The following is a 26,250-nucleotide window of genomic DNA, read 5'->3' on the forward strand; positions in this document are numbered from 1 at the left end:
GACATTGCCTCTGAAGTGTGTTAGACCAACCACGTATGGCACATGTTTAATGGGCAATTAATTTGTTGTGCTTGCTCTGCAGCTGAAGCCCCTACTTACAAGCTTGAGCTCTTGAGGCAGGGAGCTTCTTGCTATGCCTCACAGCTATACAAATATGCCATTAGAGAAGTCTGCCTGAAGAAAAGGTTTCAATATTTTTTGCACAGCTGCCATCTACCTTTCTTAAGCATGACACTCATTTAAGTATATCTCTATCTATCTAAAGTATATATCTATAACTATCTATCTATAGAAAGTGTATATATCCATTATCATCATGTAGACAGCAAAATACTTATGGGATTTTGTATCTGTTTCCAGCCTTAATGGTGGACAAACATGTAAAGGTGTTTGATCAGAGGTACTAAAAGCATGTTTAGAGCAAACACTTAAAGAGCAGTCATTGAAGACAGCCACATTGTCTTTCCTAAGAGCCCATCACACTTTCTTCCTCTTCCTTTCCTTCTAGTTGACTTCAAGCAATTAATTTCTGAAATGCCAAGCATGTTTTCCTCCATCACTCAAATCCACATGCGTTGCCTGGTGTAACCATCCTCATTTTCTCATCAGAAATGCTCTAACTGACCTTGCTTTGCACAGGTAGGTTGGACCAGATGGTCTTAAGAGGTCCCTTCCAGCCTCAACTGTTTCCCATCCCAATAAAACCAAACCAATGTGGGAGAAAAATCTAAACAATAAAAATAGTTACTTCTAAAGGAACAAACTCTGTTCTTCCTACTTCATTCGACCCTGTTACTGCACCCTTTTCCCGAATATCCCCCAATACTTAATACAGTCAAACCTGATGCATATCTATCAGCTGGATGCAACTAGGAGTCTTGCCAAAATATTTAGCGGGAGTCTTGCAATATTTGTCAAGCATCTTACAGCACCAACTGCGAGTCAGGTGAACGTGGGAGAATTTTAACTTACATTTGTTTAAAGCACACGTTGGTAAACTGTCCCAATCACTGGAGAGGGGGCAATGCTTAAAACACAAGTCCAATGCACCTGGAAAAACAGAAATCAGAAGGCATTTGAGGGGCTTCAGCTCTAGTCTCATAATTTTTAAGACTCTGTTTTGGCACGCCTGAATTTTAGTTTACCAATAGCTGGACTTGAGAATACTGATATTATCAGCTGAGAATGGTTTTGAACATTATAATATAAAATAAATAGCTTTCCCTTATAACTGTAATTTTTGTATATTACATACAGTACATGTTATAAAATATTTCAACTGGATTAGGAAACCTAGGACTCAAAGTATGCCGAAAAAAAGATGTAGTTAATTTCCTAGTATTTTCAGGATAATTTGAGCAGGTTCTTTTCTCCTCTTGATTCACCAATGGACTGTGACTATGCTAAGACCCCACAAATCTAGTACCCTAGAGGGGATTTCTGATGAAACTGCACATATACAATGGTTTGGGGAATCCCAGATCTGCTCTGGCCACAATGAAGGCTGACAACTGCCTTCCAGATTTTCCCAAATCCTACTTCCATTCCTCTCCTGAATAAAATGTCACTAGTGACAAAGAAAAGCACGCCTCTATGCTACCTTAGATGCTCTTGAAAACAAGAAGTCACCCATAAGCAGTAAGGATGCTGAGGAAGGCAGTTAAGATGTCAGTTTATCAAGAGAATTTGTCTGCAATGGTCTACACTGACCATGAAATGATATTGCATATTATTTTCCTTTCTATCTGCATTTCCCACTAATCATGACAATCTACAGGGAAGCGAGGTTTAATAATGTTATTATCCCAACTTTCGTGTTTTCTTCAGAAGTTAAAAATAACCAGATTGAAAGCCTCAAAACAGCTGGTGTTTCAACTGTTATTTCAGCCCAAAAAACACGTGGCCCATTTTCTCCATTAGCAATGACGGGAGAACTGAGTTAACTTAGAATCACTATTCTAATCAAGAATTTCCCTAAAAGGATTCACAATCTTTTGCTGTTTCTGGCACAAACGGGTTAATAGTGCTACCCAGCTGACCTGCAGTCTGTACAGCAGAATTTCTATGGTTTCTATTCCTCCTTGCTGGTCTCAAAAACTGAGACGCCAGTGCTATAAGTGCTGTAGTGAGTATCCTCTCCTATGTCCATTGCCTCTGCATGCATTTGGCAAAATAGATGCTACTGCATATTTAATGTGGTGGAGTCACACAGCCCATGGATTACCTTCTAGCATCATGCCCCAAGAACATCACAGAACAAACACTATAAGCAGCAGGGATGAAGCAGCTCCTAACCAAAGCGTCTCCCTCTCAAACAAGGATGCTGAGCCAGGGAATGGATCTAGCCCGTTTTGTCCCCAAATTACTGCAGTCATCAGGGGCTAAATGCCTTCCCCCCCAAGCTCAAGCAACTGCATCTTTGCCTGACAGCTCTGTTACATGAATACAGAGTGTACTTCGCACCTGGTTGTGGCCAGCACATTCTCCTTGCTGGTATATAGCCGCTCACTCACCCCTGCCAGCACCTACTGGGAGTTGCAGCTGCAGCCATGAGGCACAATAGCAGGGATTTAGGGCAGCGAGTTACCACAGGCAGCAGAAGGAGCACCTTAGGGTGCAGCTCAGGTGCTGACACGGCTTCACCCACACTCACTTGGTAAATGGAGCTGCACTGTGCTCGGGTTTTTTCTTGTTCTCACTCACCCTGTTCCAGCAGCCCACCCTGGTCTGACATGGTTATGCATTCCACACTTCTGTTGTTGCTGGTTCTCCATGGCTTTGATATTATGGTTCCTGTGCCATTGGGGTGCGTTGGCCTGAGCAGAGGACCATCAAGAGTTCCTTAACCTGGCAAATGAAAAAGCAAAGACTTAAAGGAGATGTTACTGATACTTCTACCAGCTCTCTGGTGTGAAGACAGCACAGCATGCAATCAAGGGGCTTTCCAAGGTAAGCAACAGTTTACAACTGGCAGCTCCAATCCAGGGAGCACAGCCTTCCACAATAAAGAGGCAATGGCTGTATTCAGGTTACCCTGCTGCTGACTGTGCTCCCCTGTCCTATCACTGTGTTAAGTGTGCTAAGAAGCTATAGCTAGTGATGTACATAATGATGTGCACACATGCTCTTTCCTTCAGCTGCAGCACAGAAATATCCTGAGGTGCCCTGTGTGCCTCAGTTTCTCTGTAAATATAACCCATACTTAAAACCAAAAGGTGCAGAGAGAACAGGAAATGGGGGGTGTAGGCATACAGCAGTGATATGTTCTACAGCTGACCCAAGAACTCCCGGGTAAAGGTATGAACCACCGCTGACTGACAAAAATCAGCTTATACGTTCAGACCTAATGATTAAGACTACAAAAAAAAAAGAAAGCATTGTAGTAATGGAACAACCCCATTTTCTAACATATTTGCTGCTTCCACAGAAAGCTTTATCTAGCATTAATGTCAGCGATACAAGAAATAGGTGTTCTTTCTAGGAAAGGTCCAGCAGCAAAGGCAAGTAGTGCCTTTGCCATTAAAAAAGACATGCTGTCCATAGGAGGAGAGGTGAGAGCTTGTTATACCATTAGGTGAACATTTATTTGCTGCATCTTTAAACTCTGTCACACTGTATCAGAAGACACCCCAACCTACCTGGGTCTCCTGTGTCAAGTATGCAGCCTCCTAGTTAATGAGTTACCTAATAGCTCATAAAGTGCCCCCTAGGCTCCCCTCAAACTATAACCATTCCCATGCAGCAAACCAAGCACTGATCACACTTACAGGTGGTTTTCATATCAAATATCAGAAAGCAGATGCAATAAATAAATTCTTGATAACTTGCTGAGGGGTGGGGAGAGAAGATGGGCAGCCTGTCTGCCCGTTAGGGGACAGGCCCTTCTAGACTGCTCTTTCATTTGGTCCCTAAAATGTGGAGAGATAATAAAACTGTAATCACCCCATAACACTTCAGCCCAAGCTTTACATCAGAATCCTTCTACTGAGCTAAACACAGTTTCTGTTTTCCTGGATGTTAGGCACAGCCGTTGGGAGCACACACAGATCGCAGCAGGAGGTGAGCACAGCATAAGCTAAGCTTGGTTTCCTCCAGATCAAAGGGCACAATCCATTGGCACCATAACCCCAGCTAAAGTGTCTGGATGGACTTTGAAATATGCCAGAAAACGTGAAAGTTTGCAAATTAACTTTTATGTTACTTCCCACTCTGCTGGTGTAGAGTGCATTAAACGCTGCCATGGAGTGTGTCATAGAGCATACTCAATGGAGGACATTTAATGTTAACATCTGTACTTACAGGGTCACTGGCAATAACAAGTGGTTATCTAAGTGACTGATGACCCAAGCCTCCGGCACAAAGGTTGCTCTTTCTTTTGTATGTGTGGTTAAGTCCTACTACCAATACATGTGTTTCTTTCCTCATACACAAATCCTCACTAAGGAATCTATTAAGACTAGAGTATCTGATCAATAGTAGAATATAGTGCAAAATATAGAACTATAAAAAAAATGAATGAGTAAGAATTTGAAACTATTTAGCAGGTACTCTTAGGGAGTTATCATTCTATCCTAAAGGGTTTTATTCCAAGGAGGGTTTCGGTCTAAATGAGTATTTTGCATGTAGTGACTTATAGATATGCAATGTATGCCTAAGCTAGTATACCAAAAAATGAATGAAATCTTAGCAGGGAATATAGTGCAATTATTGGAAGAAGGTTTTCCAGACAACTGTGATTACAACAGTTACTTTAGATTTATAAAATACTTCAAGAGTCAACATTTCCTCACAGTGCATCTTTGCTATATTTCATATATTCAGCACTGCGTGCAAAGCATACATTACAAATGATGCATGCTCATAAGCAAGTAGCTTATATGTAAAACCTATATAAACATAGGTTCTCTGGAACATGTGCACTATGTCTGTGCTTGCAGGCACACAGTTTGCCGTATCCAATGTTCCTTAACTTTCTAAAGATCTATGGGCTGTTTTAACAAGAGAATTAAATACCCTTTTCAGTAATAATCTCTCCTTCCCCCCAGCTTTCTGGAGAATTTTGTTGATTTTTTTTTTATTATTAGTTTTCCTGCCAAGCCATAAAATGCATACAGTTAAGGCAGTATTAAGGTGGCTTTTGTCTTCTTCCTTTGTTTCCACAAGAAAAAGCTTCATTGACCCAAGGCCCTTCAAAGCATTATCACTTCATCCACATTAGTATGCATGGCTGTTCTGCTCAAGATGCAGAGGTGGCCTCCAGGGCTAGGCATTTCAGCATGATGCCAGCAATGACATCATCCCCCAGTGATCCTTTGCAAGAACCTCGTAAGTTTGGATTGGGCTGAGCAGATCTGGACAAGTGTCAGTGTGTGGTCAGGCAGAGCTTTCCAAGAACAAGGCAGAATACTGTCCCACCGCAGGCTCATGGGAGCACAGCATCCTGCCTCTCTGCAAATGCAGCCCCAGAGCCTGAGTGCACCCACTTGGAGAAGCACGTGCCTCTGGTACAGCACCCAGGACCCACTTTTTGCTTCTTCTGCATGGGACTGTTGTAACACTCACACTTTTAGGTTCCTTTTACCCTTGTGGTGACAAAGATTGTCTAGAGGCAACCAGTTACGTACTGACGTCTGATCCCACACCTAACTGCCTGTGCTTCATACTCACACCGACCCAGGCCAAGCTGTGGGTGTGCAGGCCCATGGGAGGCCCCGCTTCCAGTCCTGCGAGGTTGCGGAGTGGAAGGGGTAACTGAGCTGAGCTGGTGGAGGTCTGCAGAACCTCACCATGCAGGGTAGCATTTGCCAAAGAAAAGAAGCAGGTTGACTTTAAAAGCATCACAATGCCTTTAACCAAGTTGACAGAATGGGAAGAACGAACAAAAAAACAAATTCAAGGGAAATTTCATTTGATCTGGAAATTATTAATATTTGAGACAATAAAGACAGACCCCCTGAATACTATTTGCATAGAATCCCTCCTCAGAGCCAAACCACACTTTAAAAGGACTTCATCTCGAAAGAGCACTGCCGAATTGAAACAGAACTACTACCATGACTAGAGGGTTGTGGTGCCAAAAGATGTCAGATTGAACACGAAACAGAATTTTCATTCTTTTGTGTACTCCATAAATATTAACAACTTGACACCCCATAATGAAAGCAAAATGCACTTAAGCACGGGCAGAAAAAACCAAACTAGCCAACCATTCTTCTTTTAGGATTACAATTGGAAATTAGTTGTAGAGGTCAGAGTTTTCCAGCATCACTGTAGGTTGGGATTAACTCCATGGACGTTGTGAGTGCACAAGAGGCGAATGTGGCCTTGTGTGGTGCAAGAGGATTGCAAACACCATGAAACAGCCACCCCATCCTTACAGCCCTTTGCTGGATGGAAGCAGATGACAAATCCTTAAGTCAGCCAACTGGCCTCAGCTACTGCTTGAGTTCAACAAGCAGAGGAGAGAGGTGTAGCACAGGGCTACAGCACCCAGCTGGCCTGCTGAGGACCCTTCCTGAAGCAGCCTAACACCTGCTGTGGCCAAAAGGCACAGCATCACCCCCTCGCCATCCCTCAGATGTACTGACAGTTTGCGAGTCACACAAGGAAGAAACTTCAGTGGCTAGGCAAGAAGTGACAGGGAAAGCACAGCAGCCAGGATTTGCTGCAATGCATTGCTTTGATTCATATCAGTTGATCATTTGTCTACCAATTCTCACTTTGCTCAATTATCTGATAGAAGAATCTGTATGTCTTTACAAAAAAAAAAAAAAAAAGAAGAAATTGTACCCAATCGCATCAATTAAATCAGAAAAGAAGTTTTTTGTATTGGTCCCCAAGCCCATCAAAAAAGGTAGGACATCATCCTCTAGGCAAGAACTTCCACCCTCCAAGACGTGCAACAAAAAAGAATTACTAACTAATTTTAGGGGAAGAAAAAAAAACAAGAAAAAGAGCAAGAAGGTAGACTCTAGCTGGTCTGTTTGGGTTTGACTTGGAATATCCACAAAGTGTGGGATGTTCTGAATTCTGTGTTTTGCTCCAGGCACCTCTCAACAAAACTTTTCTATATATCCCTTGGAGAGAGCTGAAGAGGGTGGGAAATTGCCTCTGTGTGTGGAAAGTAGTGGGGAATAAAAATAGGGAAATATTTGTTTCAATTATTTGCCCCCCTTCCCCTGCAAGAGCTTTTGCACACTCTATCAGGAAAGAAACATGTATAAATATTTAGGTTATTGCCCAAAGTGGAAGCCAATTCTAGCACTGAGAAGGGCACAAGTTGCTAAAAGATAGCTCCGTAATACCTTGCTGCTCCTCTTAAAAATAAAATAAATTTAAAGAGCAGAACATTGCTACTATCACATTTACCAGTGCTTGCATATTTTCTTTCACCGATTTTAAAGCCAACTTCAGGAACTCAAATGAGAATTAAAGGGGCAATGGTGCATCAGGCAATAAGAGTATTCCCCAACCAATCACAAACATTTCAACTTTTGACTCCTTCAGGCTTTGCAAGTCCCCGGAGAGCCTTTTGAATGCCTGCCCTTTGCTTACCACAGAGTTTCACTAGCTGTGTCTGAGGCAGGAGCAAGCTAACCTCACTGAAGGCTCTGGACACCAAGATGAATAATAGCCTGGCTCAAGGAAAGCTCCTTTTTGATAGTGAGGGGTATACATGAATGCTTTGCCTGCAAGCTCCTGTTGCAGGGATTGGGGCCTGCTTGAGCTCAGAGTCGTAATACTTCCACATCCTCCTCCTGTGCCAGAGGAAGGCACTGTGGAGTCTGTTACTTAAACAGCTTGTTCATGATTTATTATTGTATAGGAACAGGGTAGTCTTAGGTATATTTCTAAACTTCAAACTGTGTGTTAGAAACACACAGGAGAGACGGTCCCAACCTCAAAGAAACACAGAAGACAAAGAATTCTGTTGTTTCTAGCATTAAATGAAGTCTCTCTAAAGTCTAGGGAACCCAGCAAGAAGCTCTGTGAGGAGATATTTCTGCAACAAGTCCGTAGAAATTATTTGGGGCACTAAATACTGCCATTGTCCTGGCTCCTTCTTAGCATAACCTTGGAAACTGTCTCCTTACCCATACCACCGAACACAGCCCACAGGAGTGCGGGCTGTACAAGTCTCAGAACCTCCTGAAGGGAACACAGCACTGCCTGGGAAGTCCTACTGTCTCCTACTGAGACAAATTGTATTTTTGTGCTCTGGTAAATACAAACTGTGGGTGTACCTCCCTCAAGGAAGGGTTAGAGCTCTGCAATGCCCCTAATCTCTAAATTGTTTAGGTAATCTCATTTGACTTTGCTGATAGATCAGGAATGTATTTTGCAGAATCATTTACTGATTGCCCATTTCATTCTTTTTGAAGTATTCCCAGAAAGGTGAAGAAAGGACAGGGACTTTTGTTCTATATTGTCTTTTCTCCACCTGCAACCATTAAGATATTTGGCTTTAGGTCTTGTTCCAATCTCCTCTCCCAGTGAAAGAGGGTAATTACTCACTCTCTCTGCCTCTTGCTGCCCACTGCTGCCCTTTCTACTCCTCCAACAGCTGCTTTAGAAGGACAAGCAGAAGCAGCTGCTATGGGAGCTACAGGGACCAGTGACACCTGACAGAGGTAATTCACACCAATGCTTCTGGAAGAGGCACAAAAGCCACCTCTTGCACCATCACCCTTTTAAAACTGCCACAACAATGCTCTGTGCTGCCCCAGTTGCCTGTACAATATACTTACAGTGTTTGACCAATTCCAGAAAGAGTTTCACCAGGCCAACCTACATTTAAGACCCAAAAAACCCACCGCCACTGCCAAAAAAACCTAAAAGACAGAAAACGAGCTGTAGAGGATTTTGCCAAGATTATGCAGGTACTTTACTGCCTATCCAGCAATACATTCAGGTGAGGAGGTTCTACCTTAACCTCAGTCACTGGACCCCAGCAGCCTGTCCTACCCAGCAGATGCTAGTACCACTCCCAAGACTCAGGATGACTTGATCGAACTTTTACATAAAAGTATATAAGAACAATATAAACACATTTATATAAGAGACAAATGTGTGTGTTTTTAAATTAGCTTGTTCCACTAACATAGGCTATTGGACAGCCCCATCTGCACACGGGGAAGGCAGCAACAGCCAGGTGCGTGCGTAGGAGAAGAAAAGGGTGAAGCAGGGAGGTAAAAACAGGAACAAGTAGCTGAGTGCAACACAAGGATGTAGGGAGGAGGAAAGAGGACAGACCCTCTTAACGTGGCTCAGCAGCAGACAGGGCTGATGTGTATCACTGCTGCTGAAGCTACTGTGAAGTGGAAAGGCAATTACAGTGCTGCAGGTGGAGATCCTGTAATCCTACCACCACCAAGCTTCACTCCTCAGGGGCTTCCTGCAAGCTGCTGGGCCTACAAAAGTCTGGCATTCACCTGAGCATGTCTGGCAGCCTGATGGGCTGCCTATGCTGTGACTGCCATAGCATTTCACTGGGAACGAGTTGGGGACTGAAAGAGTGGAAAAGGAAAAAGCAGCCTGTTATCCTTGGGAAGGGAAAAAAACCCCATCGTGGTCCACCTCACTGCCATCTGCTGATATACGAGTAGCCTGTCTGGAGAAGGGCAAGGATTTACAGTAGCCCTGAGAGTGGTCAGACCCCAAACTTGTTGGGGAGCACCAGCTGAGGGGCAGAGTCCTCAGCACCACTTCATGAGTTTAATTCAATTATCTAATTTGGGTTTGAAAGAGGCTTTTTGAAACATGCTAAAGCCCAAGCTGAAAGTTTAGAGCTCCCCAGGTGACATCTTTGGCTGTGACTATGAAGCCAAGATGGCATGTGCTCAGGGACAGCAGGCCTACAGCAGAGCAGGAAGCACCTCCTCTTGAAAAGGGGAGCCCCATTGAGAGGGAATACTTAAATACTCAGTGCCTGTGGTTTGGTCTGCAGCAAAAGCCGCGGGGGGATCTCCTCAGGTCTTTGTATAACACTACAATTTAATGATACATATTCTTGTATCGTTAAATCTTCTGTCTGCTTAGTTGCAGATACTAGCTGAGCACTCCCTTGGAAAACCTATGGTGTTATGTACCCAAATATTTGAAATTCAATGGCCATTGGTCACTTAAGTCCCACAGGGCCCAGGTCAGGAGCGTATTCTCCATTTCTATGAATTTTCACTTTTATACATGTGCTTAAAATTACTGAATACCACCGGACTACGAGTGTCACTGAAAATGATGTGTTAATTATGCTTCCACTGAACTGGCCTTAGATAATCCCAGCTTTTTACCAGAAGAAACTTAAGTAAATCAATTTAAAAAAATACGAAACCTTTAAAATAGACATACAGTTAAATTATTACGTTGAACCTTTTGATATGTACTAAACCCACCACATTTAAAAAAAATAATACAATTTTGCTAGTTTAATTTAAACCAGCCATGAAAACAAAGGATTTAACTGCAGAGCAGTTAATTATTTCAATTAAAAAAAACCCTAGCTGTTTACATGTTAGACACAGAGACTTTTCCTGGCCCCTTTTAGCTGTCCATACAATACATTGTTAAGTTAACACTTAATAACACCAGATTAATATATAACAGAGAGGGTGTATTGCAGCCTCATTTGCTCTATTTAGCAAGTTCTATTAAATTCTGTTTTTCTCCCTTAGAAGACTGTAAATATACCAATGTTCACTTTTGAGAATGCAAGTCTAAAGTGCAACTTAATATGAGCAAGTCACTTGACAAGTAATTTGTGACCCCCAATTTGAAATTACATTAAAAGTACCTATTCTGCTAAATGGGGGATCTGAGGCCAACTGCAGCACGAAGCAGAAGAGCATGTTAGTTGCCCACTTCCCCCCTCTCCCCAAGCCTGTGAGCCTCACCGAGAGCCAGGCTAGTCCCACACAAACACTGCTGACCATGAACTGAAGAAACACTACCTGCAACCCTTGGCTTCCTGATGAATATGTCTGTGCTGGCTAGCACTTTGGGGAATCTGTCTCTTGGCAGTTCATGGTGATGTCTGGCGGACATTATACTACTCCCGTACCAAGAAGCACTCTGATATACTGAAGCTGCTATGAGTTCACATCTGCCGGACAATGGGCAACTCTAACATGGACTAATATAACAACAGCCTCCCACTTCTCCGCATGGGAAGTAGACAGCAGAAAACTCCAAAACAGAGTCTGAAGCAGAGATTTGGGAAAAGATCTGTAAAGGAGACCATGGCTCAGGCTACTGGGGATGCACAGGGACCTTTGACACAGACGGAGGGACTTGCCTTTGTAACAGAACTATCTTTGTTCAACAGCAGCCTAAAGGTCTGTGCAAGGAGCCAGGCACCTAGTGGGAGGGCTTACTGAGTGACCCAGGAGTATCTGTGCTGAAGGGAGTGCAAGGGCACATCCATCATCCACACGCAGAGTTAGACGATATCAGGAAGTCAGATACAGGGTTGTAGATGGGACGTCACCAAACCCTCCATTGTTTCTTACTGTCCTTTCAACCATCTCCTCAGGCTGTGTTGACTTCCCACAACCCCTTCCCAAAACAGAAAGGCCATAGGAACTGGTTACTGCCACACCTGCACTAAGGGCTACTGCACTGCAGATGTGTCCCCCAGCCACTGCGCTCGCCTAGAAATTACTCTGCAGCTGATTAGGACTACCCTGCGCTAAGCAAGTAGAGATGCTTCCCTGGCTCAGTGGAAGAGGAGCTACAAACACTTCTAGGTTTGAGCAGCAATGAGAAAGAAGAACTCCTGCTAGTGCATTTCTCACAGTGCTGACTGACACTCAGTGCTTTGCAGAGGGCGGGGGGTGCATTGTAGCTCCTCCACTGGGGTCCAAACTCTTTCAAAGGACTTTTTATTGCAAACCACTTAGTGCCTCAAATTCTTACCTAACTCCCACAGAACATAGGCACCTCAGACACAAAGCTTAGTTCAGGTCCAGCTCTGACATGTATACATTTTTACCAGTTTTTCAAGGAATAATGTAATAAATTATAGCAATTCAGCAGCAATTGAGCATGCATTCTTACACAATATATTATAATAAACACAAATGAAGAGATAATTTCTAGACATATCTTTTCTTTCTAAATCACAGGCATTTGTGATATGTTCTAAATGAGGTGAATTGATACAGCTGCAACATTACCAGAGCTGTTATGCCTCTTACTGAGGCTTGGCCAGAAAAGCCTGAAATTTTCCTGTGTTAGGAAGAGCATGGAAAGCCACCTGGAAGTAAAGCGCACAGAGGCTATACTATAAATGTCGAGTATAATTGAGCATCCACTGATGTAGAGCTACACAAACCACAGGAACACAAAACATTTCTAGGCCCAACTCTCCGCCACCAATTGCGCTAGACAAAGATGGGGAATGTCTGCACAGGAAATTCAAGTTCGGGGCAGATACCCAAGGTCACTAGGGAGCTGAAGTAGTGCTGCCACACCAGCAGGGCACTCTGCCTAAACTAATTAGTTGGTCTACAAAGAATTAAGACAGCTCAGCTGCTCCGAGGGCGAGTGCCCACTTAAAGCTAGCTCCAGCTAGCTGCGCTGTGCATCTGTTAAAACGCGAGGCTCCCAGCTTGCTTGCAGGTCATCTGGACTGTAACTAGCATACACAAAGCAAAAGCACAGAGAAGCCAAGCTTTTCATTACAATTGCATTGTCTCCCTTCAGAGGGTTTTACCAGCTATACTGCTTTTGGCTGGGATAGAGTTAATGTTCCTCATAGTAGCTTGTATCGTGCTATGTTTTGGATTTGTGATTAAAACAGTGTTTCCACTGCCCTCATGACAGCCCTGGTTACTCACTCTTCCTGAGTACAGGCCTGCTGCAGACAAGCTGTCCCAGCTAGAGGATTTGTTTGCCCCAGAGATTCCCTGCTGTCCTCAGATGAAGTTTAAGCATTCCTCACCTTTGCAGGTGCTACCAGTAAAAACCATCTCCACTTCCCCACACACAGAGCACTTACACTGAGATCCATCTCTCTAGAAACTACTACGCACAGCACATAATTTAACAGGGATGCTATAGATTTAATAAGACACTGATTATACACAATTGCAGAAGACATACAACTGTAATATTGATATGGGGTGGATCACAGGACTGCAAAGTTGCAGAGACATTCTATAATCAATTGGCATTTAACATTACAGCTTGCTGGCCTACAGGATCTGTCAAATGCATAATTGGGAGCTTTAATTAAAGAACTACCTGCAGCTTTGTAAAGAGCTAAAGTCCAAGAGCCTGCAACAACTGAAGAGAGATGATGTTTGTCCCGTCCTCATTACTCTCAGATACACTATGAGCAGTGGTCACATGCTAATTACAGGTCTCCTGCAACATCACACTGAGCAGTTTTCCAGACTGGCATCTCCACTGCAACCTGAGCCAAATTGCAGTTTATCAGACTCTGACGGTTAACTTTGCCTCTGTTGGAGATGTCTCCAGACCTCACACTCAGGTCTTGGGAACTGTAATATTTTATGTTTCAGGCACTTAATAAGTCCTATAAAGGATACATTGATGAAGTTGTTGTTCCTCCTACATGCCCATGTTGAAGCACCATACCCAGAGCAAATCTTATCTTGTGTAGGCTAAATGAGCAACAGTATTAGTAGTGCCAATAGATCACAGATAATCATGTTCTTCAGAGCACCTGCATTTGGGGTGAGGAAAGCTGAGACCCTGATGGGTCACTTCCCAGCTGCAGGGGCACTCATACAACTTGTGGCTGCCAACTTTTGACAACTACGTAGAAAGAATTTGTGGAGAAGGGATCAAAAGGCAGTGGAAGCTGGAACAGCTGCAAAGGCTGGTGACTGGAGCATTCCCTGATGTAGGTGGAAAACGTAAGAATCACTTCTTTTGCCCTGAGCTTTGGCCCCTTTCTACTATAGCCCCATGAAAGAGCTCACTGTCAACCAGGGCATTATCTGCTTGAAATACACACCTTGCATTTCTCCCCACTCATTTGTTCTTTTGCAGCTATGCCCAGTTCCGCTGCCTAGGTACCCAGTAAGCTCGTATAAGATAAGGAGGGTAGAGATTTATCCTTTAAGAGAATAGTGGATTTTTCCACTATCTCTGTACTGACCCTTCTCCCCATATTTCTCTAAAGCTGGAAATGCAGTGTCCTGCCAAGGTCCTGTCCCTTTATACAAACACTATTCAGCCAGCTCTTCTGTACAGCTGTGCCAATAAAATAGCAGTTGCATTACAGGATGGATGATGGGATATGTCTATGGTTGTGCCAGGGAAACATGGGCTGCAGTATACCACTCGCTGATAAGCAGCACACAAAATACGCGACACCAGCAGAAGGACATTGGACAAGGCACACTATTCAAGCTGAGCCCTGGTCGGGGAAAACCAGAACGCATTCCTCCCCATGGCACCTTCAGGAAGGTGTCAAGATGGGGCAATGCCAGACTGGTGGCCAGCTGCAACAGCCCTGGGTGGTATTTCCCTTTCCTCAGTTCTAATGCAGCAGCATTGCCAGCACTGGGCACAAAAGATCCTTCTGTGAGGCCGGAAAGCTTGCTGTGCTTTGCAAGTTAGCTTGATTTTACACAAGGGAATGTGCAAAAGTCCCTTCAAATGGCTGTTGAGCCTCCAGAGCTAACACAAAGTAATAGCTTTTCAGGCTGTTTATTGCTCTCTGCCACCCCAGAACATGTCTACCTTTTGCTAACAGTAATAATTTATCATGTTTAGGGCGGTACTTGCAGTTTATTGTAGTATCTCATATAAGTTAAAGGTGCTATTTGCTATGAACTCTGGCAGTGTCTCTGAAAGCATTTTTGTTCCGTTCCTTTTCCAGATAGCAGAAATCCTAAATTCTCTGCATTTGGCATTGCATGATGTGTCAGAGGAAGAAAGACTGAATCCTAATATACAAAACAATGGTTATACATTCATTTACCAGTGGAAGTTATATATTAATAACTGTTAATACACAAATACAGCTGAATAGCTAATTCTGAAGTTTCTCTCTCTCTTCTTGGTTTACATCTCAGTCCACACAACCCTAAGCACTTGTGAGCTGCTTCTAAAAGGATCCACAAAAGATCCTCTCAGAAAAGCAAACAAGCCGTGTCAAATTTCAGTCGGGATCCACAGCTCTCCAGAAAAAGGAGAAAAACCACTACTCTACATTAATAAAAAATAGAACCGAGTCTGTCTAATCAGGGCTCATATTGCATATTACTATGTACACTAAACCTACTGTTTATATTATAGATGTACCGAGAGCCTGTAGTTCTGACCATTGCACATTTGGAGGCATAGGGGTTTAGATTTTAAGTAGTTATAGAACAGAGTTAATCTCACTCTGGAGCTAAAAAATGAATATAAGCAAGACTCTTTCGTATCAGAAATCCTTCACATGTTTGTTATTACATGAACCCTCCAGAATATTTTCTAGCAGAAATACTTGGCACAGTAAAAAAGTTCCAATGTGTTTGCTCAGTTAAAAAAAAAAAAAAAAATCAAGCTAAGATCGCAAGGCTAGTGATGCAGTCATATCCCCGAATATAACCCGAGACTCAGACAAACCAGTAGTGGGAGGACCCATATATACTTAGCGACTAGGTTGTCAGCGTGAAAACCTCAAGTGGGTTGTAAGTGTAGGGTTGACTGTCTTTGGTTTTTTTTATATTTGCTGATTCAGCTCTGACGATCAAGGGATGTTATTGTTCAATTTGACTAAGCAGAGTAAATCAACTGATTTCATATTTATTTCAATTTTATTTGCCTTTATCACAATCCATTTGGCTGATAACTAGGCCTGGCAAGAAGTGCTAGCATTTTCTTTAATAATCATCCTCTCCAAATATGATCTCGCTCATTTTCAACATTCTTGAAACCAGACATGCACAAAACCAGACATGCACAAAAGAGATCCCAACTACGTCCTCTGTATGCCATGCAAACCAGCATTAACGACACTTGGCCCACAAGAGGGACTTGTATGCTAGTGTCAATTGCCAAATGCACTGCCAAACAGATCAATAATTTTGGAGTTTGTTTGTTTGTGGAAGTTGTTTGGTTGGGTTTTTTTAATGTCATTTAAGTGACAAAACACTTCACACCATGTTTTCCTTCAAGCCTGGCTGTATGTGACATGTTGACCTTGTCCACAGTTATTGGTCACTATTAACCAAAAACAGCTCCTCTTCCTTTTCCCCTTCTTTCAGAAAACCTTGCCCTTAAATGGGTTTGGTGCTATTTTCAGAGGGCCAGTTCAAGAAACTAAGGAATAGATTATTTTTATTTTTACTTATTTAAAGGTCTAATGCTATTTTGAAAGTTCAAAAGCACTGAGAAGTGACATCACTTTTCTAGCATATATTCCTAACCATAAGTGGTGGGAATTTCAAAGCACACTCAGCATTGGTCTTTTTTTCTTTTCCCACTGAATCAATAGTCAGACTTCTATTGACCCTAATGCGAATTGAATTTGGCAAGTACTGTGAAAGCCTCAAAGTATAGCAATTTAGAAGTTAGATGAAACCATGAGAATCTCCTGGATTTCAGGATTAAAAGCAACACAAGACTCTTCACCTTGCTCCTCTTTCCCCATTTATGGCCAGCATTGCCTGGGCTTCTCAGATAGAGTCCACCTCTGCAAAGCAAACAGATACAGTACGGGGCTACAGAAGTCAGATTTCCTGCCTAGGCTCTGCTGCTTTCCAAAGGCTCTCTCACCTTCCTACACAGTATGAAAAAATAATAATAATAAGGCACTGTTTTGATAGAGACAAAATGCTTGTTCAAATAGTTCTGCTAATTTCACAAAGATGCATGATAATGTTTCACATATGGCTCTGTGCCTTTTAATAACAGAAATTGAACACACATTTCAAGACACAAGTTTTGTTGATATGCTGCTGATAGTCCAGAGTAACTGTTTGCCTTGTGGTTTTAATTATTCTAAAGACAGCCCAGGGATCATTTACCCAGAGCTAATGGGTTTATGGGCTCTTTAAGAAGCATGATAAGCCCACAGATGTGGCAGTGAATGGCACAGGGGTCAGAGCTACCATGGGGGCCTATACTCTGGAGGATGAGAAGGTGGTAGGGTTTATCCTGCAGCCTTGGGCTTCTTAATTATCACACGGCTGTTAGGATAGTTGTGCTCTGTGTAAACATTCCTGTTTTCTCTGGAGGGGACTCTGATCTTGAGAGCACAGTCCACAGCCCCAAAAGCCAGTTCCTGGCTTCACAGCAGCATACCCAAGAATAGGGCTGGACCACTTGTGCCAGACAGCAGTCCCTGACGGTCACTCTCCCTGCTCCCCCCTCAAAGGGCTGGGGACTTGTCCACCTGTGCTAGCCAGTCTCCAATACAGCCAAAATACATCAGGAGACCACAGCTGTTCTGCTGTCCCCATGCACGTGCCTACCTTGCTAACACCTCACACCAGCCCTGAGCCTGTTTGAGCTAGGATGGAAACTGGGCAGCTGGAAAAGGACAGGCTGCAACTAGTTACACCAGCTAAAATGACAACACTTCAGCTGTGAAAATAGGTTTTAGTTGCCATTAAGTCCTATGCCAGGAACTAGACCAAGATGGTGACAATGTTGTGCCATCAACTGCATTAGGGGGTGTGGGGGAAAAGGGCCTGTAGCTCACATGTTTATGAACAGGGAGCATGCCTGGGTCTCTCCAGAGCAAGGGGCCCGCCTCTCCCATGGCTGCAACTTCCCAGTTACAGTGCTTTTACTTGGATAGCAAATTTGGAGGGTTTTAAACTACATCAGGATATTTTAGGCCCAACTCTCAATTAACACTGATCTAGCACAAAGTCACTGGCACTATTCCTGGATCACACCAGTAAAAAAGGTGGGTAAGAATCTGGCCCCTTCTATACACGCTGTGTTACACAATGTTAAGCATCATTTCTTTTAGAACACTACCTGTTAATCATTCTAGACAAAGACTCATATTTTAGCAATTAAACATAACCAATTTATTGTATAAGCCCTGGAAATATCTTGAAGGCAGAGGACTACTTTATCCATAACATGCAAAATACAGGCAGAAAACGCAGGAAGCCCTAGGAGGTAGAAGCCAACAGTATTTTAGGTTTCAGAGTTAACAACAGATTTAAACTGCCTGAAAATGCAACAGGTTGATTCTCCCTGCACTAGCAGAAAGTAGGAGACCAGCAGCTTCACAGACACCAACACAACCACCCTTCCTGCCAGGGGCAAAAGGACAACCAGGCCTCCCAGCTGCAAAGAAATCTTTGCAGTTAATGTGGACTTTAAGGAAGAAATCAGGCCTGCCACATTAGAAGTTTCTCCGTCTTTGCAAGAGACCCTATCAATTTTGCAGAGGTTTTCAGCCCATTATCACATTACAGGTAGACAGTTGTCATAAAGCATTAGATCTAAGCGAGGCTGACAGCGTAACTGCAGGCTAGCTCCAGGCTTGGCAGTCTGTGCAGCACCTGCAGGCACAGGACCGATCGTGCTCCATCAAGAGACAGGCTGGTGTAATCTGCTGTGAATCACTTTGAATTGCTGCCCTTAATTGACAGTGCACTCAAGACCTGGCCTGCTATGTAGACAAAAGCCTCAAAGTACTAGCACACACACACTCTTGCCAGCAACCTGCTTGCCCTCAGATAATCAACTGCTCGAGACCCATCTTTTTTTTACTAGAGTAAGAGCTCTGTATTTTGCTCTGCTCCTTTGTCACTTCAGGCTTACCATCATCACAAGAATAAGCAAGAATAATGTTTCTCCTGAGAATTGTTGAGGGGGGGGGGGGGGGAGAGGGGGACAGTCAACACGCTGCTACCCTGAGGAAAGGGAGAGGGCACACACACTTCAGATAGCATCACAAAAGTCCAGACCCTGGAGAAGTGCTCAACTGGCATCAAAGTGCTATGGGACAGCAACTAACTCCCACAAGGCTCTCTGGGTGAAATAGCAACTGTTTCTCTCTGGAGATACCAGCATCCCGATGCATCATTCAGGTTTTGCAGCATCTTTTCTTATGAAGTACATGAGGGAAAACACATCCAGCCTCTACAGACAGCAGAGGACAGAAGTCATGATTGTCATCCTTGCACTCCACCATGAGCCTAATCCTGCTCCTTCTAAGCGTTTGCTAGAGATTTAGATAGGCAGCTGCCAAAACTTCCTTGGCCAGGTGAGGATTCCTTTTTTACTACTGCTGTCTCAGGTCACCTCCAAAGCAAACTTTCACTTCCTTGTGTCCCGAGCTAAGGTGTAAGCCGGGCACCTCCTTTGACTTCAAGGTTTGTTGTTCTCATTGATGTCAGAATTTTCATGGACTTTTAGACCCAAATTCTTATTTATGCTGTGCTGGAAGCATCAGGAAACTGAAACTGAAAGTGCTTAAATGCCTAGCCCCTGTGCTGCCAATCGAGGATGTAGAGAGGCCAGAAAACAAAGGGAATTCAGGCCTTAGAGGCCCCTTAGCTATCTCAGTTTTTTTAATTAAGTTCCAAAAACGCTTGCTGAAAAGATTAGAGGACAACACTGAGACTATGCTGGGGGCAAGGGCATTTTGGCTGTTGAGCCAAGTCCCTTCTCTGCCACAGATGCAGTCGTTTGCTTCCGGGTGAGAAGCCAGCTGAAAGAAAAGCCATAAAGAGATCACATGGCTGAAAAAGCAGTTTCCATGACCAGACAAACTCTTCTCCTTATTCTTTTCAAGTCTGCAGTGCCCAGACTACGGTACCTGACCAGACCAACAGCAGCTTGCTCAGAGCCACAGCATCTACCTAGTGCTGCATCCTGCACCAGCTCTGCCTCTCTCAGCATCCCCAGGGACCAGCCCAACCTCTTCAGCAGTTGTTTAGCCCCGCATGTTCATTTCAAGGGCTGATTTGTAAGAGGGACCACCAGCAACAAATGTCAGATCTGGTCTAGGACTTGGTTTGAAGGCATTTAGATAGAAGAATAATTGCACAGGGATGTGGTTTACTCTGGAGAAATAAAGGCTGTGTTTAAATGTCTGAAATTCCTGGTGACTCTAATAATTGCAGCCTCCGCCTCAATAAAATGCACAAATAATGTTATTGAAACATTTCCAATCAAAAGGTATTATTTTTGGTTTAAAACAAATGCAGTAGTCAGTATTTAAAAGGAAGACGTCTGGGCGGGCTTACCTCTATTTCAAGGGAAGAGAAAACTACTGGAACATTGGTTTAGTCTCTCTTTCTCTGTTTTTATAGCCGCCTTATTACAACATTAGAAACTTCATACAGTTCCTCTGTTGCTTTTTCTAACCACATGGAGAGCAGCTCTACAATCATGCACTGAAGAGGTTTTATTACATTAAGGTGTGCTTAAGAGCTTGACCTGGTAAGCCACCACATCCCTAGAGAAGCACTATCTCTGCAGGAGCTGAGCATCCTCAGTGGCATACTGAGTCAGCCTAATAGGCACCAGCATTGCTCCAAGCATGGCTACTGTACCAGTCTAGTAGACACCAAATGAATTTAGGAACTTAAGAGCCCCCTGCCAATTTTGACTTGGAGGATCACAGGGCTACATGCCAATGCTTGTAGGTTCAGGACTATATTTTCAGTGGCATCTTGACACTTCAAGGTGCAGCCAGGCACCTACTAGTAAGTCTCAGAAGGTATAAGATGGTAAAGTGGCCACCTGCAGCTTTAAGTGCTTAAATACCAAGTGCCTGTATCTCTTCTGAAAAGAGAGCTCAGGATCCTCAGCACTCTTGGAATTTTGCCTTGAGCTCTCTGCTGACCTGCATTGCTTACATGAGCAAAGTCAAACGCATCTCAGAAACTGGTAGAAATTGGGCCAGTGTTTCATGATTCATGTGCCTATAGGATTAGCATCTTCAAGTAAGACAATAACTGTATCATGCTAGTGCACTCCATGAATGCATTATCAGCACATATGGAAGACATTTATTACTATAAATATTCGGGCACTTGATAGTTATCCAAAAATATAAAATCAGGTTAATCATTCTATCCTATAATCCCTGGCAAGAGATTTGAACTCAGGTTTTTCTGGCTTAGTTTAAGGTTTTACATATACGATCACTTCTGCCAGCTGGCAGCACTAAAATCTTAGGCTGAAGTAGTTCTCCAGCAGCCAAATCTATCTGCACAGTAACGTCACAGAGCTTAGCTTTTTGCAAGCCATATACTACCTAAAGATATCTTGCTGTTGCACAGAGCTATGTGAGTTTGTGTAGGACAGGTAGAAGAATTACTTTTCTTTTCAGAGTTAATTGTTAACATCTCTCAGGGAAATAAACAACTGAGGCTATTGTCTTATTTCCAAAGGCTGCCCTGGGGCAAATGAAACAGTAGTTTCATTTGCCACATAATACAAGGGCAACTATACTGTCCCCACATGCATACGTGTAAAACTGTTTCCAAAAATAAGCTGGAAGAGGAAGTCTCTAAAGAATGCGTAGCTACCCATCAGAGCAAAGGCATGGGAGAACAAACTAACAAGCTTCCCTTTTAAAAAAAAAAAAAAAAAAAAACAACCACTCAGCAACGTAAGCACTAGTGGTTATTCAACTCCCAAGTAAAACAGCACACTATCCTTGGACTCACCAATGCAATAAAATTCAATGCCCATTTTACAATCTCCTATTAGGTGTCATAAAAGCCACAAGACCCGTGTATTCTTCTCCAGCCCTGCTCTTCAAGGGAAACTCCTGGGGTTTCAGTGCACGCGGGTCCATGATTTGTGAAGTTACAGCAAATACAGGCCCACCCTCAGTTCCTGGACCTGTCTCAGTTCACCTGCACCATCAGCCACGTGTTTAAGATGAAGACATTTCTCAGATACCAAATATTGAAAGGCCTGGCCATGGTTCACGAGCCCAGTCCCAGCTCTGCATAACACACAGGTCTGGGGACAGGACAGCTACTTTCACAGGACACAGAGTCAGAGCCAAAAAAAACGCTAATGGATCAGTGCCAGCCCAGCGCAGAGGCAGCGCAGGCACCCCTGCAGTGAGCTTCTGGAACTGGGAGGCTGGCGCAGAGCCAGCCCAGGGCTCTGCAGGACCCGCACGCAGCTAAAGCCTCCAGCAGGAGCCAAGCTGACTCTTTGCAGAGGCTCTGCGACACATCTGTGCCCCAGCCTTCAGTGCACCCCAGAGTGGACGTACTACCCACATTATTGCATCACCCATCAGCTTATGGCCAACTGACAGGAACCAGAATAGCTGGTGGGATCTTGTTACAAAAAGAGATTACAAAAGAAGACGGCAACTAGTAGCTGAACACAGTGATGCTGGTGTCTGGTATGGAAATTCCCCCGGTCACATAGAGCTGTTCAAGTGTTTGGCTTTAAAATAATTTTTTTTTTTCTGAATGGTGTCAACTTGATATCCCCAAGGAACAAAACTTCCCTGTACCACCACAGTACAGGTGCCAAGTAGGTAAAATGCCCCATCTTTGAGCTATGTGCTCAATACAAAATTTATGCAGTACATAACATAACACCTCTCCCTTCTTCATTGGGAAACCTCAAATAACCTGTTCGAGGAGGTTCAAGTTTCCCTTTCCTAGTCTTCACCTACTCCACAGCTTATAGACTCATCACCACCACCTTACACACTCGTTCAGGAAGCCACTCAGGCTCCCCCTCCTTACCCTGGCTGCTTCCAGGGTGAACCCACCAGCATGCTCCTCTTCTGCAGCCATTCCTGCTCCTCCATCAGAAGGCTCTAGGTAGCTCACTCTCCCCTGCTTGCTGTGCCATGTGAGCACATCATACCCACAAGCTGCAGAGCACTTTGCCCAGGAGACCACCTCTTTCTCTTGCCTTGCATAACCCTCTCCTCCAAAGTCCTTCACCACCTACTAATTAAAAGAGAGCCCTCTTAAACTCCACAGCAAGGCAGTGGGCTAAGCTAGCCAAGCCCCCTCACAAACGCACCTTGAAGCATTTATACAAATGGCCCCATCTCACACACCCACCTGAGTCAGGTCCCAGAGCTGAGTGAACCCCTCTCTGGCCTGGTAGCTGCTGCCCTAAACCACCTCCAACTCACAATTCAAGCAACGTGCCTCTCCCTGCACACCTTACCACTGTGTTTTGGGCAGCAGGAACAGAATAACCATGGCAGTACATTGCAAGTTCCTTAGCTCAGTCTGGAAGGCTGGATCACCAGTTGGATGTTGCAGTGGTTGATATATTAATTTACGTGGCCATATATGCAGTATATACAACATTCCACCCCATACATGCATTTGCTAGACAATATGATTTATTTATCCATAGAACCTTAACTAACATTGCATCAGAAAGAAGAAACAATTTGCAGAGGGTGAGTGCCTGTTAATCATAAGCTAAAGGGGAAAGGAAAAATTTTAAGTGAGATATAAAGGGAGGAAGTGACTCAGTGGGTGGGAGGGAGGGGACAAGCGTTCCAGACAGATGGGACATGAATAACTTTTCCATCTCCCTCTCTCTCTTCTCTCCCAAGTCTTGCAGGAACTGCTGTGTTGAAATAGTCAGTCATTAACTATTTGATGAGGTTTTAAAATCTGAACTGAATTCTCTGAATGTAACCAACTATTATTACAGGGCCTGCATCACAGCAATGCAAGTGTTGGAGCCCTTTGGCAAGCCATAGCGGTGAAGGCAAGACTGAGCACTCTGTAGGAAAAGCCACTAAATGGCGTCAGCTGCTTAGCTCTGCATAGCCCTGGTAATGCCGAAGGAATCAGAGCAGTAGTGATTAGTGAGTTTGCAGACCAGCTGTGACCAAGCAACAGGGCATCCATCCACACAGCTGGCAAAAAAGCTGATGTTCAGGCTCTGCTGGCATCGCTCAGCCTGCAGGAGAACCAGGCCCCAGTATGCACCAGGCAAAGGTCACACTGGAGGAAATGATTGTGGTCCTCCAAAAAGCCTCTCACTTTGGCTGTCCTCCTGCAGTGCAGTCCCTGGGGCAGGTTCTTCCACATAACAGCATCCACCTTTTCAGAGGGCTGGGTCACAGGCAAAAATGCTCTTTGGTGCCAGTTCAAGGGCAGGATTCAGACTGTGAGTGCTAAGTTTCCCTACTGCCCATGGGGAACCTCTCCTGCTCAGTCTGCCTTATGCTACACAAGCAGGCTCTGAGAAAACCTGAATGAAGCATTTCCCTTCCTGGATGCCAAAGGCTAATTGACCAGCACGAGACCTGCTGAACTTGGTGGAACCAGGGTGGATATAATCACTCAAGAGAGCCAATAACCAATTAACTGAATGGCTTCAGCAGTTTCGAGGTCTGCCTCTTTATTCAAGAGCAAAACAAAGATCAATTTCTTAATAAGCTTTGTAATATCTGCTATTCCTTCCCTCTCATTATTATTATTAGCATTGCATCAGTGTTTTGTGCGTGTAATGAAAGAGTAAGACAAGGTCTGGAACAGCCTGGCTGGTAGAGAAGGAGTGGGCAAAGTCTCAAGCCAAAAAAAACATATATACATACCTATACATATATAAAACAGGAAGGCTGTACAAGTCCTCTACAACACAGGCCCACCAAGTCATGAGGGGATTCTTACCACAAAGTAAAGAGCCTACCCCTGCTGATCACTTTTACCTGTTTATCAAAATTTTTGGACAAGGAAAAGTGAATACTCTTGTTTACAGTCACATAGTGTGGAAGTGTCAAGGCTTGGCCCGGTCTCCCCAGCGCCACCACAATGGCCATGGGCTCATCCTAGCCAGTTGCTGCCAGTGGGCAGAAGCCAGTGGGAGACAGTTGCTGACAGGGTGTGGCAGCCACTGTGCAGCTTGCTGGCCCTGACACAGTGACAGCGTGTGGCAGACAGGGCACAAGCACATGCTCCCTTCTGCCACTGAGGACACTGATGTCTGGCAGGGGGCTGGGGCAGGTAATACCTTCATCCGCCACCACCACATCTGCCAAAACCCAGAGAGAGGTGTTCCTCAAATCCCATCGTTGTATTGCCCTGCAGTTCCCCTATGTGTTTTGCTTTTGAAATTGCAGGTTCCTACTCTCTCTGCAGCTACATCACCAGCTGAAATCACTTTCCCTTTGTCAGAAAGCCTCCGACGCTCCTTGCAGTAAGGCAAGAAACGGCAGAGAAATGTACAAATTCCTCCCCGCCTCCCAATTCCTCCTTTTCTCCTCCCCTGAAATCAGGGCCACTTGGAGATAATGATCTCACCCATGAAGATACAAACAGCGTCGTCTACATTTTTCAGCATCTCCCACACACACCATCACGTGTTATCAGGCAGCCTTCTGGTGAAAGTGCAGGTTTCCCTTTCGGATGCATGACTCTGTGTGGCCCTGAGAAATCCCCCTCCACAACAGCAGCAGCAAGACTTGCCTTAATTTCTCTCGTGTGTGTTTTAGCTGAGAGTGTTTTACCAGACTGCACAACAAGCAAAACATTGCAGAAGAGGTCTCTGAAGGAGAAACTGAGAACTCAGAGGAAGGGGATGATGCTCAAAGCCCTTTTTTTAAGGAGCTGTAGCTGGATAATTGTCCAAGACAGACTGGCTTGTTGACTTTCTCACAGCAAAAGGCACAGGGCTGTTTAATTGATTTTAGCCTGTAACTAAACATATACTTCTTTCAATATAATGAACAGCAATGCTACAATACTGCTCTCCTAATGTAAATTGATCCATTACAGATGAGTGTTTAGATCAATGTGTGATGTCCTGATTGGAATTAAAACTGTTTGCTCAAGATCGCTATAAAGACAATGGGCACTGATAGATGATATTTATGTGACAAAGAATGGCTCTTAAAAAGGAGATTGCCAAGACCATGTCCCTCAATTATGAAGCCAACATTCACCCAGCAGCCATGCAGGCATTTTTAAAGACAAGAAGAAAGAAGAAAAGATCCCAAGGCTTTTGAGATAAAATACATAAGGCTCTAGAACAGCAGAGGGTCTTGTCAAAGGCTGAGAGCGCTTCTTGGCCATACACAGTGACAGTGGAAGTCAGGCAGAGGAACAAAAACATCCACTGAAAGGTCATGGGCCAAATCCTATGGCTTTAAATGGACAGGAGGCCTGAAGAAGCCCCTAAAACCTTGTGAGTTTATAGCAGCAGACACTTCCTAGGTCTTTCATTTCTAGTGCTCCCTTGAAGCAGCACCACACGGCCCCATTCAGCATGGTGAGCAAGGGACTATAAAAGGTAATGGAAGAGGCCTGCTTACAGTCCCTCCCTCTTTTCAGTGGGGACTGTCCCCAGCCAGGGCAAAGCTGA

The 26,250-nt window shown here is 44.1% G+C and overlaps 1 long non-coding RNA gene across 1 annotated transcript; it reads right to left on the reverse strand.

The window, feature by feature from the left end:
• Nucleotides 1-806: 806 nt before the first annotated feature.
• On the reverse strand, nt 807-22,815 carry LOC141746572 (uncharacterized). The gene is made up of 3 exons (XR_012588403.1): nt 22,656-22,815; nt 2,704-2,847; nt 807-1,050 (listed from the first exon to the last, which is right to left on the reverse strand). It is a non-coding gene; the product is annotated as an uncharacterized LOC141746572 (long non-coding RNA).
• Nucleotides 22,816-26,250: the final 3,435 nt, after the last annotated feature.

The sequence above is a fragment of the Larus michahellis genome, chromosome 7 (genome assembly GCF_964199755.1).
Source record: "Larus michahellis chromosome 7, bLarMic1.1, whole genome shotgun sequence".
Lineage (NCBI taxonomy): Eukaryota > Metazoa > Chordata > Aves > Charadriiformes > Laridae > Larus > Larus michahellis.